The following is a 7,558-nucleotide window of genomic DNA, read 5'->3' on the forward strand; positions in this document are numbered from 1 at the left end:
TATGTCATCTAAGAGAGGGACGTTTGTTTTAGGTGTAAACGGCGCATGCTATAGCCCTAGAGGAGTTGTTCCAGAGGTCTTAATGTTTAGTGTGCTTGCACGTTGTTGGTGGAAACTCTATGCGTATGAGACGAATAAATATTTACTGAGTATCCACAATTTGTCAGGCGCGGTTATATGATGGGGATACAATGGCGAACTAAACAAAGGCCCTGCCCTCATGGAGCGTACATTCTAGAATGTGTAGGGAATGGGAAGACATCTAGAAAACAGATACATTCAGATAGTGATAAAACACCAAAAAGGAAAATAGAGGGTAAGGAATCTTATTTTAAATAGCTTGATAAAAGAAATCTCAGAAGCTCTTTTTCACAAGTATCTGAATCCAGGAGAAACAGGTAGATGTGTTTATCTGGAGGAAGGTGGTCCAGGCAGAAGTAACAAGCAGATGCAAAAGCTTGCAAATGGAAATTTTCATGGTGACTTATTCCAGGGTCAAGAAAGAGAATAACACCACAGGGAGCATAAGGAAGGCCACTACAGAGTGGAATCCACATCCATCAGGATCCAGTTCTTTCCAGGCTAGCACTCCAGTGAAAGCAATGTTGTCAAGGTTACCAGTGGTCTCCACATTGCCAAATCCATTGGTCATTTCTTAGCCCTTATATTAAATGGACTTTTCACAGAGGATTTGTCAAGAGGCTACTACAATAAGCCAGATGAGAATGAGAAGGCTACTATTATAATCCAGTTGAGAATTAATGGGAACTTGGTTAAGTATGATGGTGGAAGTGGTGAGAAGTCATCAAATTCTAGATGAATTTTGAAGACACAATCAAAATGATTTTTGCTGATGCAGTAGATATAGAATGTGAGAGAAAGAGAGGACTCAAAAATCATTCCAGCATTTTTGGCTTGAGGAACTGGAAGAACTGATTTCCGTGTACTAAGACTGGGGAAACAGGGCAGACTATGAAAGGAGTAGTTTGTTAGGAAGAATAATGTATATTTGATTTAGGGCATGTTAAATTTGTGATGCCTTTTAGAATCAAGTGGACATGTAGATTAGAAGTTGTAAGCCAGGTATGGTGGGCCATGCTTGTAATCCCAGTGACTTGGGAGTCTGAGGCAGAGGATCACAGGTTCGAAGCCAGCCTCAGCAATTTAACAAAACTGTAAGCAATCTAGTGAGACCCTGTCTCAAATTTTTTTTTTTTTTTTTTTTTTTTTTTTTGTGGTGCTGGGGATCGAACCCAGGGCCTTATGCTTGCAAGGCAAGCACTCTACCAACTGAGCTATCTCCCCAGCCCTCAAAATTTAAAAAATATAATGCGCTGGGAATATGGCTCAGTGGTTAAGCATCCCTGAGGTCAATCCCTGGTGCCTCCCCCCACCAAAGAAAACTTGTACATATGTATAGTTTAGGGGAAAAGTTGTAGGGCTGAGGGTGTAGCTCTGTAGTTCAGTGCATGTGTAAGACTCTGGGTTCCATTCCCAGCGACGGGGTTGTGGGAGTAAAAAGTTAGGGTCTGGAGTGAAGCCCAGTGGTAAAACCCTTCCATGCTTAACATATATGAGGTCCTGGTTTTGGTCCCCAGTACCACAAGAAGAGTGGGTGAGTTGTGAAGCTAGAAATATAATTTAAAGCTATAGGACTAGATGCATCAAGGAAGTGAATCAGGATAGGAAAAAGTTGAGTCCGATTTCTGAGCCCTGTAACACCCCAGTATTTAGAGGTCTGGAACAGGAGACTGCAGGAAATGAGAACGTGAAAAAGTGACTTGTGGAGTAAGAATGTGAGTTATCTCAGAAGCCAACTGAAGCAAACATTTCAAGGTTGCAAACCCTTATGACTCCTGGTGAAAGCTAAGGTCTCTGTAAATTGATAGGTCCCTAATGTGTTAATGGATAAATACTGGGACCCCTTTCAAACAGTCTCTCTGAGGTTTGTTGACCTAGGATTATAGAGTCCATCCTGTCCTTTCCTGCTGAGTATCATGAGGTCCCCTCTTCTATTTTCTGCTGAGTGCCATGAGGCCCACTTCTGTTGATCACAAAGTACTTCAGTCTGTGAAGAGGGTACTCAAGTGGAGAAAAGAAGTCTGTAATTTCAGTGTGTTAAGGAACTAGATTGTGATTACACAGCTTCTGGCTGGTGAGCCCTCCCCACTTTCCCTGCAAAGCATATAAAGCAGAAAAGTCTTGTTTAAATTTCAAATCTGTAGTCAGTTCTTTGGCTTAGTTGGCAGGGGTCTGTAATCAGCAAGGGTCGAGAGTTGTGGCTGAGTGTTGTGTGGTGGGAGTGTTGTGTACATTCTTTCTTTCTTTTTTTTCTTTATTTTTTTAATGTGGTGCTGAGAATTGAACCCAGTGCCTCATACATGCTAGGCAGGTGCTCTACCACTGAGCCACAACCCCAGTCCCCATTGTGTACATTCTTTTCCATTCTTCTTCCTTCCTCTGCTGGGCTTACAACCTGAGTTGCTTCTGGGCCTTAGTCAGTAGATTTTTTACCTCCCACTCTCCGGTACTGGGGATTGAACCCAGGGGTGCTCTACCACTACACTACCCCCAGCCCTTTTCAACACTTTTATTTTAAGACATGGGTTCGCTAAGTTGTCCATGCTGACCTCCAACTTGTGAGGTGGGAAGTCACCTCAGCCTCCTTAGTAGCTTGGATTTCAGGGGTGTGCCACCATGTCTGGCTTGTTCTGTAGATTTTGTTTAAAAATGAAGCTGGTATGCCAGGGGTGACCTGAAATCATACTTTCTTCTAATGGTTGTTGAAATCAAGATATCATGACTTTGATGTAAGGGAAAAACTGGCAACTTCTATCCTGGTCATCTGGAATCATAGCATCTGTGGGAGGAGGAAGCTTAGTGAGTCCTTAATTTCCACCTTCACAGATATCTAGAATGCACTGGAAAAGTGAATCTTAACAAAGAATCTCAGTATCTCTTCATTTTGCTCCTAGGCCTGAACACACCCTTGTAGTAGGTGACCATCAGTCTTCAGATTTCTGTCCTCTGGGGACACTTAGAATTCACAGTCTCATGGTAACGTGCTTCTCTCCCCCACAGTACTTTCCCCATCTCTGCCAAGATGCATCTCACCTCACCCCTGTCTTCCTGTCCTCCTTAATTATCTTTTCCATCTGTTCAAATCCAACTCATTCTCTAGGGCTCAGCTTAAGTCCTCTGTGAGAGAGGATTAATTTAATAGTACATATGTCTATACTGGAAGCCAGACCCTGTGCAGAACTTTAGGGATTCAGAGATACACCACAAACAAGGACAGAATCAGACAGCTTCTAGATCTCAAGCTCAGTCTAATAGGGGAGATAGGAATTAAAAGAATAACAGGACAGTATGGTAAGTACAACGATGGGATTGTGTGTAAACTCTAGGCGGTTAGAAGTGGGAGTTATTAGTTGTGTGTACACGATTGGAAGACTTTCAGCAGGAGCTGACAGCTGAGCCAGGGTGTGAAAGGGCCTTCTCCAGCCGCGCACTGTGGCACATGCCTGTAATCTCAGTGACTTGGGAGGCTGAGGCAGGAGGATAATAAGTTCAAAGCCAGCCTCAGCAACTTAGCGAGACCCTGTCTCTAAATAAAAATATAAAAAGGGGCTGAGGATGTGGCTCGCTGATTAGGCGTCCTTGGGTTTAATCCCCAGCGCAAGAAAGAAAAAAGAAAGGGCCTTCTCCAGAAACATGCCCTGTTTTCAGTTCCCATAGCATTTAAGCCTGACCTGCCAAGGACGCTCACCTTCACTGCTCCGTGCAGTCCGTGTCCTTTGCTTGTGTGTCTGTTACACCCCGTGTCCAGCTAAAATGAGGGAGCTCCTCAGCACAGGGCCTGACACCTCACAGGGCTCAAGACTTGTGAACCAGTATAAGTGAACCATACAGGCAGGTTTTTCTCCCCCAAAACTTTTATGCATGCCTGCCCTGGGCTAGCCAGGGGGATATATTCCTTCTGCAGCTTTGGGGAGAATTGTCAAGGCAGTGGAACATCCCCCATTTCATGTCCTTTGCTCCAATGCTCACTGGCTCCTCAGTGCCCACCACTGCTTCCAAATGTGACCCACCACTAAGGCCTCTTCAGAAAACTCCAGACTCCAAAATATTTCCCTCGACACCCTTATATTAAATAATGGTATATGCTAGAAGACAGTGGAAGAAAGGGGATGGTGCATGTGTCACCTGTGGACCTGGGGTATAAGTCTGGGCCCTACATGGACCTGGGTGTTCTACTTTCTCTCAAGCAGTAGTGGTTCCTGGGTTGTGTGACTGCAAGAACAGAAATTGCCACAGAACATCTCATAAAAAACAAAACAAACCAGATGTGGTGGTACCCATCTATAATTCCAACTCAGGAGGCTGAGATAGGAGGATGGCAAGTTTGAGGCCAGCTGACTGAGACTGTCTCAAAAAAAAAAAAAATTAAAAGAACTGGGGACATGTCTCAGCAGTAGAGTACCCCTGGGTTCAATTCCCAGTACTGGGGGAAGAAAACAACAACAACAACAAAAAATTACTATGCTGTGTAATGGTGTGATATCCCCCACAAGGCCTCCCCCATGGTTCCAGCCTCATAACTCCTTCCCAAAGGCAAGCCAGAGACTAGAATTTCTCTTTTCCAGGGTGGGTCATAGAAACACAGGTAGAACAATCTGGGACTTCTGATTGGCATTTGAAGGATAGGGGACTGTCTTGCTGAGCCCTCAGCCTCTGGCATTTGACACCATTTCCAGGTAGATAATGTTGGAACTGAACTGAATTAGAGGACACCCAGCTGGTATCCTCTGCAGAACTGATGGCTTCCATTGCTGGTGGGAGAAATTCCCAGTGTCTTTTGAGGAACAGAAGTTTTCTGTTTTGTGAAAGTATAGTAGGAGAAAGTGAGTTTGAGTTGGTTTTTCTTCCAGATCCACTGAGCCACCCTCTAAATGGAATACCATATAACCATGAGAATGAGATTTCAACGTATATACATTTTTAATGTAAGTATCATTTTGGAACCATGTGAGTGTTTACCCATTAAAACAACCACAAACCAAACCTAAACTTCACATCGAGGATGATGAAAATAATTCACCAAGAGTATGAATTACTAGCTAGATGTGGTGGTGCAAGCCTGTAATCCCAGCTACTGGGGAGGCTAAGGCAGAATAGCAAGTTCGAGGTCGGCCTGGGCAACTTAGGGAGACCTTTTATCAAAATCAACATAAAAAGGGGCTCAGTGGTAGAGTGCTTCTAGATTCAATCCCCAGTACCACACACACACACACAAAAAAACAAACAAAAAAATCTAAGCCTCCCTTCCCTGTGGTCCAGTGAGTCCCTGCACTGAGCCTTCTTGCCAGCAGGTGGCACTTGAAGCCTATAAACTAAACCACTTTGCTTGCTTCCTTCCCTTTGAGTTGCTGTGGAGCCCAGACACCCACAGGCGTGGGCTGCACTGGCTTGCAGAAGTGCCGGAGCCATGGACCTGGCTCCCAGCTCCCAACAATCTTCCTTGTCTGCAAATTCACTTATTACCTGGACCTCTCCTTTTTCATAAGAGTCCCAAACAATTCCAGGGTATATGTTTCAACTCAGCTAAAACCAGGGCACTGAAGGCTATTAAGATAATTATTTTAAAGACCACGCACATCCTTAAGCCTCTCTTTTCTTAGTAGCAATCTGCATATTCTCCCCGCTTGTCTTGGTGGATGCTGGGCCCAAGGACGAGGAGGCCAGCAGCCTGGGTCCTTGCTGAGTTGCTTCCCTCCTGAAGCCTTCCAGACAGACCTGGACTGAGCTTTGTTTTTTAGAGAGGTGAACAGCAACTTCACTTCAAGTCGAAGATGCCTGTGGGTGAGAGGAATTTGAGGCACTGCGTATCATTCTATCCAAGAGTTATTTGGGTCTGTACTTTGTGGGGACAATCTCACAAAAATGACAGAACCAAGGAGGGCTTCTTCAAGGAAGGGACAGCTTGAACTAAGTCTTGGAGGAGGGGAAAGTTCATTTTAAATAAGTATAAAAAACAATTTGAATAAAAAGCACAAAATCGGCTTTGTGTGTCCCCAAATGCTCCTGAGTGTGCCACATGCCACCTTGCCTAAGGGCTTCCATGGAGCACTGACTTTTGGGTACTTAGCTTATGCCTCTCCCTGTGCTTTTGTTTTGTTTTGGTTCTGGGAAATCAAAGAACCTAGGGGCACTTTATCAGTGAGCTACATCCCCAGCCTTTCTTATTTTTTGAGATAGGGTCTTGCTAAATTGCTGAGGCTGGACTTCAACTTGGGGGATCCTCCTGCCTCAGTCTCCTAAGTTGCTAGGATTACAAGTATACACCACTGTGCCCAGTTCCCCTGCATATTTAACCTGTGTGGTTTTCACCTCTTCCTGGCTACCCCATCTCTTCTTCAGACAATCTTAGGAGTGATGGATTCAGCTGGAATTGCATACACCCAGCTAGGTGTATGCCCTTGACCCTGGTTCTCGAGATGTTGCAGTTAAGACCTTTACTTTGCCTGCCATGCTCTGGCTTTCAGCTTCAGAGCACCCAGACCAAGCAGCAGGTCTCTTCTGGTAGGAGAATGAGTGTCCCATGGAAGCTGTGAATAGGGCTTCCTTTTCAGACTGGAGAAGGGAGGATGGGGGAAAGTGATTTTGAGATTCTGGGACAATTTTAAGAAATGCTCATATTTTGCTGATGCCTCAGGCCCAGGGCAATGAGCAAGGTGAAGCTTAAGTGTGGACACCAGGGACAGCCCATGAGAGGCGAGGGTGGAAGACAGATGAGGTAGGAGAACAGCAGACTCCTTGGAGAAAGACTCTAATCTCCCAGAAAGGATGTTAGAAACGAGGCTGCTAAATTATTCTGGGCCAAGTGCCAGGCCCGGTAATTCCTTGTGGAGTCACAGGTACAGACGGAAGCCTCTACCCTGCGCTGGCTGGTGGGCACTCACCGCCTACACTCAGAGCGAGAGCACTGGGCTTCTGGTGTGGCGATTCTATTGGGTCAGCCATTTAGGAAGCACTACCTGGGGGCTGTGAGAATTCTGGAGAGCTGAAGCAGAGGCTTTCCAACTCTGAAGGAACCTTAGAGCACATTTAGTTTAGCCTACCCATCATTTAACAGATGAGGGAATAGAGGGGAAATGATTTGCTCAACGCCACACTGAGTGGCAGAGTTGGGTTCATCATACAACACTGGTTGCTATGGATCTTAAAACATAGGGCCACCATATCAGATGACTCCTCACAAGCTCCACCACCCTCTCTCAGTTTTTCATCATGGAGGATGAATAATCAAGGGCTTTGGCTCAAAATGAAACGGTAGCCAAACTGGGCTGGGACATCCTTGCTTTTTGTCTGTGCCTCAAGTTGCCTTGTATGAGACTCTGGTAGGAAGAAAGCAGATCTGTTGCTAGTGGGATCTGACCAGTGGAAATGGAAAACGAAAAGGGCCCAGAGGATCCTAGAAGAAAGGAGACAGGATATGTTGGGGGTGGTTATTGCAAACTGTTATAATTAAGGTGATGTTTTATGAGTGTTTAAGACA

Source organism: Sciurus carolinensis, chromosome 5 (genome assembly GCF_902686445.1).
Source record: "Sciurus carolinensis chromosome 5, mSciCar1.2, whole genome shotgun sequence".
Taxonomy (NCBI): domain Eukaryota; kingdom Metazoa; phylum Chordata; class Mammalia; order Rodentia; family Sciuridae; genus Sciurus; species Sciurus carolinensis.